At 43.7% G+C, this 13,122-nt stretch overlaps 1 pseudogene; it reads right to left on the reverse strand.

The window, feature by feature from the left end:
• Positions 1-9,239: 9,239 nt before the first annotated feature.
• LOC123845526 (stress-induced-phosphoprotein 1-like) lies at positions 9,240-10,894 on the reverse strand (annotated as a pseudogene).
• Between the last annotated feature and the right edge of the window lie 2,228 nt (positions 10,895-13,122).

Genomic DNA, 13,122 nt, shown 5'->3' on the forward strand with positions numbered 1-13,122 from the left:
CTGGCACATATCTGGCAAACTTGAGACACCAAAGGTACACACAGTAGTTACACAGCCTCCAAGAAGCAATACCTCAGGAAGTTATGCGTAGGAACCGGATTCCTTTACCACGTGGGATGATATTAACTGACATTAAAGTTATAGGGGACAAGAAGTCTTACCCGTTCCTGATCTGGCACGCAGGGAGAACTGGCCTTTGAGTTTCTTATTTTCTTCAGTTCCCTTTTTCTATAAACAGGATATATGTTGATATATATGTTGAAGAACACCTGCTTCGTACAGACTGGGTTTAAATCCAGCCTTGCCATGTACTGGCTTTATCCACAGGCAAGTTATTTAAGTTCTCTGAGCCTCAGTTTCTTTATCTACAAAGGGACAATAATGCCTACTCCAAGGACAGTGGAAGGATTAAATGAGATAATGTGCACTTGGTGGATTGAATTTTCCAAATACGGCCACAATATTTCCCATCCTACATGTTCTATGAGAACCTTGCCCCCACCCCATCAAGAGGTAGTGCCTAATTCTGTTATCCTTAAATCTGGGCAGGCTTACAATCAATAGAATGTAGTGGAAATGATGCAGTTTGACTTTTGAGACTAGATCATAAGAACAATGAAGCTTCTACCTTGTGAACTGGGACAATCGCTTTTGGAACCCTGAACGGCTACCCACAAGGTCCCACGAGGCTGAGGCCACCATTGTGAGGAAGCCCAGGCTTCGGTCGACAGCCCCAGCTGAGGTCTCATCTAACAACCACATCAAGCACCAGTGCTGTGAGTGAAGATGCCTCCGGGTAATTCCAGCCCCGAGTTGTCAAATCTTCCCCACTGGGGCCCTGGACGTTACGGAGCAGAGACAAGACATCCCCACGGTACCTGGTCCAAATTCCTGACCCACAGAATCTATGAGCATCATAAAATGGTCACTTCAAGCATCTAAGTTTTGGGGTGATTTGTTACACTGCAGCAGTGATCAGAACAGCATACAAGGTACTTAACACCGACCTGACACAAATTAGCACTCACCGAGTGTGCCAACTCCACACCCAGAATATTGCATGCTTCAGGGTCATGTTCTACATTTATTACCTTAATGTAACTTACGGCCGTTTCATTTGTAAAGGATATCTCTTGTTTTCAATACGTTGCCAGTGTTCGAACTCTGTGCCAGGCCTTCTGCTGAATTCGGGGATGCAGAAATGAAAGGCTTAGATTCTTCTCTGTTTGTTTTCACAGAAGCATTGACTATTTAAATTAGCAAACCGACTCTCTAATTCACCTGAACCCGGAAAGCCAGAGATGTGAAGTGAGCAGAGGGAGACAGCACCAAGCCAGGCCTCTGGACATTCAATCCAGATCCATCTTCATCACATGGAACTACCTTTCAACACTTCACCTTCCAATCCGAACCTGGGACTGTAGATGGGGAAGAGGTGAGAAGTGAGAAGGCTGACAGAAATTCAAGAAGAACTGAGGAGGAGGACACATGGTAGGATCCACTTCCACAGGAATTGGCCGGTCCTTCCTGAGACTTGCCCTCTCTCCCTGTACCCTTCTTCTGCCCTATACTATATAACTCTGCCTCCTCTCCAGCCTCAGATGACTGGACCTGGAGTGAACTCCTGATCCAGGGTTCAACCCAGAAGCTGGGCTGGGAAAGAACTGATCCAGTTCTTTCTCCTGGATATTTGGAATTAGGACAGAGAGGCTCGGTCACTTAGTCACAGGCACCAGATTTGTAAAGTGACTATCTTAAATCAGTTTCCCTCAAAGCAGAGGGATTGACTGAGGGAGTGACTTCCTGTTACACCTGTAAGGGATTGAGACTAGGGCAGGGGAAGGTGCTACACAGAGATATTCTTTCAGGAGAAGTTAGCTTCAGACTGTCTCCACGGGGAACTCCAGAGTATGAATTGTACCACACAGTGTGTCCTGCCTTGAGGCAAGGAGGATGGATGTTCATACCCCCCATCTAATAGTCATTGAACCAAGAGGATGGGGCATAACCTTTCAGACATCTCTAATGATGAAGGTTCCCGTTGGCTAAGGACAATCCTCCAGAGAAGTATGCAAATGTAGGCTGTTATAAACTAACACCCATGGCAGCTGCAGGATGGGTACTTCAACCCAGTAAAGAGCCTCTGGGTGGGAAACAATGGCATATGCTACAGGGACAGTGACAGAGCAGAGGAAGCTGGTCTGAAAGGTGAGAAGAGAATGAGGTTGAAGGTCAGAGAGAAGCAGAGGTGAGAAGCTACATAGTCTGAGGGGGAGGGGGAGGAAGAGCAGAGAGAGAAAAGGGGAGAAAAGGAAGGGGGAGGGAGGTCTGGTGGCCCCTGTAAGGTCGCCTGAGAAAACCAGACTCTGTGAGGCTAATGTACACATATTTATTTAGTAGTACCCTTGAGATGCCACCTAGAAGGGAGGAGAAGAAAGGAGAATTTGGCAGAGAGCAGCTGAGCCGTGATTCAGTTCCAATAAAAAAAAGCCCTGTAGGGAGCTGAGATGCTCCTTCTCAGGTGTCCCAAGCTGAAGCGAGGGGACCCACCAGACCTTTCCACCTCCATGGTGATTAGTCACTGGATGTGGGCTGGAAGAAAGTATGGCCCGAGGTGAGGCTGTGTTTTAGCACAGCAATCCCCAGAGACTAGCAGACGGTAGCAGAAGCTGTTTCTGGGAGTCCTCCCAGCAGCTGGTAAAGTAAGTTTTTAATTCCTGAAAGAGGGAGGATCTGGGCAGTGCAACACAGCATCCACCACAGGGGGAAAGAGAGAGAAAAGAGTGAGAGAGATTCCTAGTGACTGTCCATTTCCCATTCATCCCTCATTGCATCCAACAGCACTCCCTGCCCCTGAATTCCTTGATGTACTTCTGGAGCCTTCTAATAACAACCCTGCCCCACCATCACCACACATACACATTTGGCTTTGTTCCGCATTAGTTTGAGTGGCTTTCTGTACTTGCCACACAATTATCTTCACCTAAGCAGAATGTTTAGGCGTAGTTACCTCAATGTGGGTACGATGCTGAGTACTAGATATTTTCATCACCTTTTCCTCTGCTATTCAAACTGTGTGATTTTTTACTGATCTATCTTCAAGTTCACGGGCTGTCTTCTCTGTCATCTCTCACCTCGAATTTCTTTAAAAAGTAATATTACTCCAACTAGATCAGAGCTGCTCAACTTTTAAAAAATTTTCTAATGTTAAAAAAAACTTCAACTATGGAAATTAAAAAAAATCTCCAATGTATTTTTGGCCAATGTCTTTCCATTGTCTTGTGGACCAATATTTCTGGAAATTAGAATAAAAATGAATAATTACCAGAAAAATGATCACATGCTTCATTATTGTGACAATGCCAAATTGCTGTAAAAGTTTCTCAACGTTCCTCTCAACTCCTGTACTCATTCCATCCCAAACTGATTCCAAACTCCTCCTGGCCTGGCACTGGTCCTAGGACCACATCTGTAGGTATACTGCTAGTCGATGAGGGCTCAACTTACTCAACGCAGTTCTTACATGTTGATCTTCGTGTGGGATGTAGATGCATTTTAACATGATTGCTATCAAGGGCACTGGGCATCCAGGACCACCACAGGCCTAGGAAGACCTACAAGTGGCCCTATAAAGTCTTAAGGTGGAGTTCAAAATCTGACCAGCTTCTCCTTCCACTCCAGCATCCTCCATTTCACCCACACTCCCTTCATGTTCACAATTTGCCAATCCCTGTTCATCTGAGCACGTTCGTACTTGCTTCTGTGCCTAGGCAACCCCAACCACCAACAATGCCCTTTCCCTACTCTCCTACCTTTGGACATCTTAGTCCTCATCCAACCAGCTACCTGTGGTTTCTCCTTTCTCCAGCTTTCTCAGCCCGTGGCTTTTACCATAAACAAGGCTCATAATTCATTCTGCCTTGTATTATGGTTGATTGTTGACCTATCCATCTCTCCTACCAAGTTACATATCCCTGCTGGTCAGGACTTTGTCTTAGGGGTCTGTGATTCTTCTATCCCATCCCACCCTCTGTCCCCTGGAATAGTTCTACTTTGTAGAAAATCCATAAAGCTGGTGGAAATGAAATAGCTTTAAGTCCACCAGCTTCAGCCTTCCTGTTTGCATATCTGAGAAGCAGCCTCCTCCCCTACAGCAAATTTCCAGCCTCATAAAGAATCCTGGCCATGGGTTACACCTAAAGGATAGACCTACCAAGACCATCTGTTTCCCAGGTATAACTGGGGTGGTCTGGAAGATAAAAGAGACACAATTTATTTCCTGAGTAAATCCTTATTCAAATACATGCGGCAAATCTACCTAAAACTTAATCCACAAAAACGAAGGATGGGAACTAATTTAATTAATCCACTGAGACCCAAAGAACAAGAAGCTTGATACTAACACTTTCAGAAAGTCTATGCCCTTTGAAATTTCTCCCCCCAAGAGGGATCTACATTCATGGTCAGCACTACTCAGAGATGCCCCAAGGGGAGCATCTTCCCTAGCTGAAGCTTTTAACAATAATTCTCAGCAAAACTGTGTCCCAGAAATCAGTCTTCCCAACAGTGCCAGATCCCAGGACAACTGTCCTTTGTCCTTTATTCCCTTAATCCTGTCTACCCACACATATTTAATAATTCTAAAGAAACTTTAAGAATTTTAATATTTTAATTTAATATTACAATTTATATTTTAACATTTTAATTTCATTATAATAATAGGTGGCACTTATTAAGCACTTACTATGAGCCAGGCACTATACTAAGTGCTTTATCTGTATTGTCATTCCATCCTCTATGATTCTGTAATAAGAGCATTGTTTTATAAATGAGAAAGCTTAGTCTTAGAAAAGCTAAGTAACTTGCCCAATCATATAGCCAGTTAAGAAGCAAAGACAAGATTCATTTTGGATAGTATCCATCAGTGGCATGCTATGAAGTGCTTAAAGATGAAATATATACTAAAAATTCAGGACTCTGAATTCTTCTGTGGCTGGGTGGCACAGTCGGTTGGGTGTCCAACCCTTGGTTTTGGCTCAGGTCATGGTCCTAGGGTTGTTAGACCGAGCTCTACATCAGGCTCTGCGCTCAGCACCAAGTCTGCTTGAGATTTTCTCTCCCTCTCCCTCTGCCCCTCCTGCTTGTGTTCTCTCTCTCTCTCAAATAAATAAATAAATCTTAAAAAAAAAAATTCATGACTCCTGTAAACTGCCAGATAGACACCCCAATCAAGAACCTGGAGTGTTTTAAGTATCCTAGGACTATTGATTGGTATTTACACCAATGGACAACAACAAGCTCAATTGTATCAAGAACATTTCTTGAACATCTATTATAAGCAAAGTGCTATGGAAGATGGTATAAAGAAAACAAAACGAGCAAGAAGTTGTCCATACTCTTAAAGGATTTACATACCTCTGGGGTTTATTTCTAAAAGGCAGCATGCAGAAACAACAAAAGGGGCAAAAGTAAGTTCTATAGGGATCTAAAGGAGAAGTGAAACATGACCAGTGTTTTTCTTGCTTTTTGCCTGTAGATCTATCCTGTTGGTGGCCACAATATTTCTCTCTTTAGAGCAGTGGACATAATGATTAACAACATGTGTTGTTAGATTCAGGCAGACCTGGGTTTGCATTTCACTGTGGCTACTCACTAACTCCATAAATTTAGACAAGTTAATTAATCATTAATCATTTCTCCACCCAGGTTCTGATCCCTGAGGAGACATAGTGGTTAGGATGCTTTTGGTTATAAGTTGCTGAAATCCAACTAAACTAGTTTAAATACAAAAATACGTATAGCTTCAGAAATACCTGGACCAGATACTCAGATGATATTTTCATAAATCTGTTTTTCTCTGACTCTATTGTTGACTTCTTCCTAAGTCAGTCTCTCCTTTCATGGTGGAGAGACCCATCAGCAGCTCCAACAAAACATCTTGCCAGTTTAGCTGTGCCTAATAGAAAGATGGTACTCCTTTTCCAGTAGTTCTAGCAAAATTTTGGGGCTGATGCTCATTGGCCCAGTGCCCATCCCTGAAGCAATTGTTCTAAGTATAGAAGGCTCTGATTGGCCAAACATGGGTCATATGCCCACCCCTGGAACCCACAGGTGAGAACCATGTGCAATGAAAGTGAGGTAAGGGTATTTCCCTAAAGTGAAATTGTAGTGCTATTATAAAGAAAGAAAGGATGCTGAACAGGCAAAACAACAGAAGTCATCAGCCAAAGGTGTGGTCTCTGTGGAGAATCTCCATTTAGAGAGCTGGAGTTACCAGGGAAGAAGCCACACCCTTAGATGTGTCTAGAATCCCTTCACTAAAAGGTTTCAAAGAGCCGTTCTGGCTCTTATTTTGCAAAACTTGACAAAATATAATCTCCCATCTTTGTCTATTATTCATGATGATTCACTGCTACAATTTCTATATACATTTTTAAATGGTGTTCTCTCAAACATTCGGTTTTAAAATATTTAAATTGATATCTTCTGTTTCAAAATGATATTTTCCCAAGTGAAGTCAAGCTGCCAATTCTGATTCCATGGCCACCCATCCCTGGGAAATGAGAACAAGCATTCCTAGATCATGTTTTGTTCTCCTGGATGTGCTTTGACTTCAGATCAATCTTCACCAGGCAAGGGTAGCTCTCTTCTTGCTCTAATCACCTTGAGCTGGCTTGAAGATTAAAATCTCAGTGGCTCTTTATTGGCCCAAGACTTTTCCTGACTTAGCTTTCCCACAGGTATCTAGGCATTAGCTGGAAATTGTCATAGATCAACCTCAGCAGAGAAGAGAAGAACATAAAACACTGACTTCTGTTAATAATCGTTCCTGGACCTGGTTTCCCCCCCAGAACCTCCTAGAAAGCAAACTAACTATACAGGTTCCTGGGATCCCAACTCAGAGCCACTGAAACTGAATCTTCAAAGAATAGGACCCAGGAATTTTTATTTTTAAACATTCCTTAGATGACTGTGATGTTGCTAGCCCATCACCAGTTCACTAGCTGGGCCTCTGCTCTAAATAACCACGTTGAACTGACCAGTGGCATGTCAGGAGCACCAAGCCTGTGGTTACAAAAGTTGGCCAAAAGCTTTGGAACACACTAGCTTTAAGGATTACCTAAAGCAAGACATGGAGCTTCTTCCGGCCTTAGTTTTCTCTATAAGATATTGGAACTGGATCAGGTCAACCTATAGATCCTTAGAGCTCTGAAAAATCTGTAACTGTGTTATAATGGAGAATAAAGTCGCTTGGAAGTTTAGAGATCTTGGCCCAATACAACGGCCTTTATAGTTTTGTGACCTTGAGAAGTCACTTTCACTCCCCGGCTCACAATTTCCTTTTTTTTTTAGTTAGTTGGAATAAATGAGTTATAATTTTATGATACCTATAAGATAACAATTAAGCCTTAGATAATTCTGCAAAATAATGTCAAAATGTACAGTATGAACGAGCCGAGGTTGATCATAATTTCCTGTTGACTTGGTTTGCTGGGTTGAGAATCTGCAAGCAGCATTTGGTATGTTGGTGTTTAATGGATATGACATTTCACTACACCAAATGGGAATGGAATATTTTTAGCACAGAATTCTCTAAGTTTTAGTAAAGAGGGCTTGTTCTGTGAATGGAGTGTGAACAAGCAGAGATACTATTTTAAAAGACCAAATATAATGCCCCTCCCCATCACAAAATAGTCATATGTGTACATATTTTCACCACAAAGCTTGAAGAACTTACCCCTTTTTATATCTTCTAAAAGGCAGTATTACATCTACTTTAATAATTTTACTGGCTCACACACACTCCTCCTTTCTTTGCATGGCCTGCCTATTTATGATTAATAGGCTAAAATATTGTTGATGATTGAAAACAAAAATAATAGCTACCATTGGGTTGCCTGGGTGGCTCACTTGGTTAAGCGTCTGCCTTCGGCTCAGGTCATGATCCCGGAATGTTGGGATCAAACCCCACATCAACCTCCCTGCTTAGCTCCCTGCTAAGCTTCTCCCTCTCCTGTTCCCCCTGCTTGTGCTCTCTCTCTCTCTCTGACAAATAAATGAATAAAATCTTTTAAAAAATAATAATAATAGCTACCACTTATTGAGCACTTACTATGTGTAGAACATGTGCTGAATATTTTATATGTATTTAGTCATTCAACCCCTTCAACAATGCTATTATTATCCATTTTTTCAAAAGAAAAAATGGAAGTTCAGAGATGTAGAGAAGTCTACCTAGGGCATGCAGCTAACAGCAGAACCAGGATTCAAACCAGGTCTCTCTGCATTCGGAGCCCTAGTGATTGACTTACACTGATATACTTACACTGATTGTTATCCGTCAGGATAACCTGGGTTATTTGGTAATACTTCAGTAGCACTCAAATATTACTGGCTTAAAATAATAAAGACTTATTTCTTGTTCATGTTACTGAGAGCACTGTTCCAAGTCATCATAATCTGCATGCATTGATGGAATAGCCACTATCTGGGACATTACTAAGTAACAGTATCAGAGGGGAAAGAGCCATGGCAAAGTATGCATGACAGCTACTACTGCTTTTATTGGATTTCTTTATCTGACTTTTTAAAAATGATTTTCTTTTATTTTTTTTATAACCACGCCCAACTGGCTTGTTTTATTGGAGAAGGGCATGTGGAGTTAACAATGTGAAGACAGTTGGAACCTGAGGTCGGGAAGAACACCCTCCCCTCCCCATACGTGGCCACTGCCTCAAATAAAAAAATAACCAGCTGTGGGGACGCCTGGGTGGCTCAGTCGTTAAGTGTCTGCTTTCAGCTCAGGTCATGATTTCAGGGTCCTGGGATCGAGCCCCGCATTGGGCTCCCTGCTTGGTGCAAAGCCTGCTTCTCCCTCTCCCTCTCCCACTCCCCCTGCTTGTGTTCCTGCTCTCGCTATCTCTCTCTCTCTGTCAAATAAATAAATACAATCTTTAAAAAAAAAAAAAAAACAACTATGGGAGAGCCGATGCAATTGAGGGTGGGGAAGGTAACACGGAACCCCAGGGCAGCAGAAGAGACCATGCGTGTGCTGGGAGGGCTCCAAGGCAGTGGCAATACAAGTAACGTGAGTAGGACTCTCTGTATCTTCCACATAGGTCTATGTAAATATATAGAGAGAAGTTGTTTGCTTTCCCTTGCTCTCTGCTCTGCTCCAGCTACTTGCTGCAGCCCCAGCTCCTCTTTCCACATGAGGGCGAAGGGAAGAAGATGATGAGCAAGTCATCACCAAACTGTGATCAGACCCACACATCCATCAGCTTCTGGATCTTCTGTGCTATTACAGGATTCTTTAAGTGTTCAGTGAGTGCCTGGGGTCCTTCTGCATTGGTGGCTCACTCATTATCTGCTCATTATCTGCTGCACCTCCATGCTGTCATGTTGCGCCTCCATGCTATCATGTCGGTTCTACTGAGCCATCATACAGCGTTGGTAACCGTCTGCCACCTCCTTACCATTGGAATCCAGATCTAACACCTTCCAGTAAACATCCATGGCTTTTGTGTAGTCCTTCATCTCCTCTAGTGCAGCTGCTTGCCGTTTGTAACCCTTGATGAGGGTTGGCTCCAGCTGGATACATTCCTCACAGTCCTTGAGCACCAGCTCAAGGTTTGGTGTAGCAGGCAGATTGATTGCTGTACAATTTGGCATCTCTTGGGTTCCATTTGATGGCTTCGGTATAATGCTTCATGGCCTGGGGAGAGTCTCCTTTCTGAAAACATTCATTGCCTTTGTTCTCCTCCAAGGCCAGGTCAGGGTTTATACAGGCCAGCCACTCTTGGTCCTTGAGAATTTTCTCCACTTGTTGGCATTTCTTGAGCACATCTGGTGTTCAGGGCTCTGCCAAAGACTTGTTATAGAAATGGATGGCATCCTTGCACTTTTCTTTTTTGAAGTAGGAGTTGCCATCTAAGGCTATACCACCCTGAACATGCCCATTCTCGTCTAAAGTAGGAGTTGCCAATTCGAGAATAAACTTTGGCAATCTGTCAATAGTCTTGGTTTTCTCACCCCACCTCAACAGCCTTCTCAGAAAGCTCCCGGCATTTACTGTAGTCACCCTTCTCGAAGTACACAGCTGCTTGATTGGTCATGTAGGGCTGTTGGTGGGATCTAGGTCCTTGGCTCTGTCATAGCGCTTCAAGGCTGTGTCAAAGTCTTTTGTCTTGGAGGCCTCACTCCCCAACTCTTTTTCTTTCAGTGCCTGCTTCTTCTTCTGGGGAAGATCTTTTACTGGCTCTGGCTTGGTGTCCTTTTGGGGAAGAGGTGGTAGTGGAGCTTTTGCAACTCCCTCCTCCTCATCCGTACTGCCCAGACCAACTCCCAGCAAAACACTGAGAGTAGTCATGATCCGGGGATCTTACAGTTCGTACCTAGGTCACACGGCTTGTTTCATAGTTGCTCTATCAGTTGCTGGTAGATAGGATCAGTGAGCAGCACCCTTGTCCTGGGATCACTCTCTAACTTGTGGTACAGATGCGGCATGTTGAAAGGATTCATGAATTTCCTCTCTGCACCACCGGGCCTCCATATTCTATAAGCCCTCTTTGAGCTGAGGATTATTTGCTTCATGTTTTAAACCTTCTTTGTAGGTTCCCTTGGCTTCTTCGGATCAGTGTAAGAACTCAAGAGCTACTGCTTTCTGTGAATAGCCCTTGCCCCAGTCAGGCTTTAAGTCAATAATTTTGCAACCATCCTCATAAGCCTTCTGGTAGTCACCTTTCTTGGTGTAGGCTGCTGAGCAATTTCTGTAGAGCATGTGGTTCTGGGGATCTAGCTTAATTGCTTCAGAGTAGCACTGTAATGCATCAACGATGTTGCCCGCACTCAGGGCCTTATTGCCCTTCTCTTTTAGCTCATTTACCTGCTCCATAGCCCTCCCCAGAACCCAGTTGAATCAATTCCATCCACTCCACATTCTCAACCCTTAAAAATTATTTTCATTTAATATTTGGGTAACTTTTTTCAAGGGAAGTTTCCCCCAAAATAGAGAAATTAAAAGGACCTAAGCCCTTGGAGATATCACTGTTACTTTGATGAAGATTTTACTGTCTTGTCTTCCTAATCTGAGGCCAATATGTCAGGTAGTTATCAATGACATGAGCCAGATGGCTCATATTTATAATATTTACACTGGTGTAGGGCCAAAGTGCAGACTACTTATATATACACACATCTGCTAAAAGGCTCCTCCATGACAAAGAAGAACAGTTACATGGTAGGTGAATTCTCCCAGAAGTACAGCCCAAGCGTGGCACTGCCAGCCTGCACTGGTGTGCTAGGAAGGGCCAGAGGGGCCAGCCCAAGATTCTGAGGAGATCTACAATGTACAATGAAATGTGGCATGTATTACTAGTCCCTGATAACCCAGCACATTGGGCTATCTCAAGCTAGTCTCCCTTATCTTCAGGATACCCAATTTTACCTCCATCAGCTTCTTTCCAAACCTCTCCCCTTCACTTTTTGTTGAAAGGGTCAACTTGATGCTGAGATTTGAGATTTCTGCAATGCTCAGCTACTGCTTCAAGGATGCTGTAGTAGATGAATCATAACAATAACAATTATTATCATGCTATAGAAAGAGGTTTTCTCTTTAGAGGCTCCCAAATAGAAACTATCATAATATGTGGGAGCAAGGTCAAGAGATACCACCATCTGATAACAAACTGAATGAGTCAGGGCATAGTTGATGAGCTCAGACATTTCCTGGACATATTTCAGGGCCCTTCCCAGAAATAACCCATTATCCATTGTGATGGGTGCCAGAATCATTCTCCCGGGCATGTTAGATAAACTCTACGTGGAAGCTGCTGGCTCCATGCCAGCCTCCTTAATAATAAGAGGGTTTGGTACCTCCTTAATAATAAGAGGGATTGTGGAGGAAGAAGAGTTGGAGGGTAAGAAATGCAGACTCTTGGGGGCGAGGGACAAGACCCAATGGTTAACAGGCAGAATATGCCCACTGTGGCCAGCAGAGGGCAGCAGAACCAGACCACTCCTGCAGGTGGCCCCTGTGGCCCCTGTGACCCCGTGGCAGCTGCCGTGGACATGGGTGCTCCAGGAGACCAGGACCACAAAGGGTAGTCCCTAGAAAAGGCACAGCTAAAGTGGGAAAGGAGGTTTGGGGAAAGAGATTTCCTTCCCAGTGATGATATTCTTCCCTGAAATCAATCCACGGTCCAGCCTCCTGGAAGATGAGATTAATCTTCCAAAGCCTGGTCATCCCAAGAGGAAGAGTAAGAACAGCGATCTGGATCACGCAAAGCTGAAGACTAGAACATAAACTCCTAATGACTCAATCAAGATAGAAACAATTCATTAAACTCAGCCTGGAACAGTCACCCATGCTTCCTTGTATGCCCCAACAGATTTACCATCACATTGCCTATGCCCCCAGTGTCCACCGCCTCTACAACAAAGAGGGATAATATAAACACTTTGCTCTCATCTTCCCAATAGATCTCATGCCCTCCATCTTCTTTTCCAGAAGGTCAGTGTTCTCACTCAGAGGGTGGTGAGTACGGGCAATAAGCACAGTGAGGGCCTGATTCATTGCCTCCCGTTCTTCTTTGGTTAAGTCAGAGATGACTGAGTATAGTTGAATTTTACTGCCCTTGAAAAATAACAAGACTCCTTACATCTCACATGTAGAGGTAGGGTCAAGGGCAGCATACTACTATGAATTATTCCTAATAGATGACTGTCCCAAAGGGTCGGGGCAGATGCTCAGATGCTTAAAGGAAATTATGGCTAGCTTTGTTATCAAAAATGTAAGTCTAACCAGGCAAAAGCGTTGCTGGCAATGAATTTCCAGTCCTTCCCCTGGCCATGTAAGCTAAAGAAGGTCCTTCCTTTTTCTCTTCAGTTCCTTCCTTTCCCACGGTCCTCCCAGCAGGCTCCTGTTTTAGGGGCTCTCATGAGGCAGAATTGGGAGGAGAATAACACAAAGAAACTCACAGATCGGGCTGAAGGAGCATGTCCAAATCTGTGTTTTAGAAGAGAGAAGCCCAGAAGCAGCTGTGGAAGGGGAGTGGGTGGGCGAGGACATGGGGATTCTAAGAAGTGTTTCTGTGAGTTGCAGCCTTTCATGACATTAAAAAA

Source organism: Mirounga angustirostris, unplaced genomic scaffold (assembly GCF_029215605.1).
Source record: "Mirounga angustirostris isolate CCGP_5_RB_7025 unplaced genomic scaffold, mMirAng1.0.hap1 SCAF_6, whole genome shotgun sequence".
NCBI lineage: Eukaryota > Metazoa > Chordata > Mammalia > Carnivora > Phocidae > Mirounga > Mirounga angustirostris.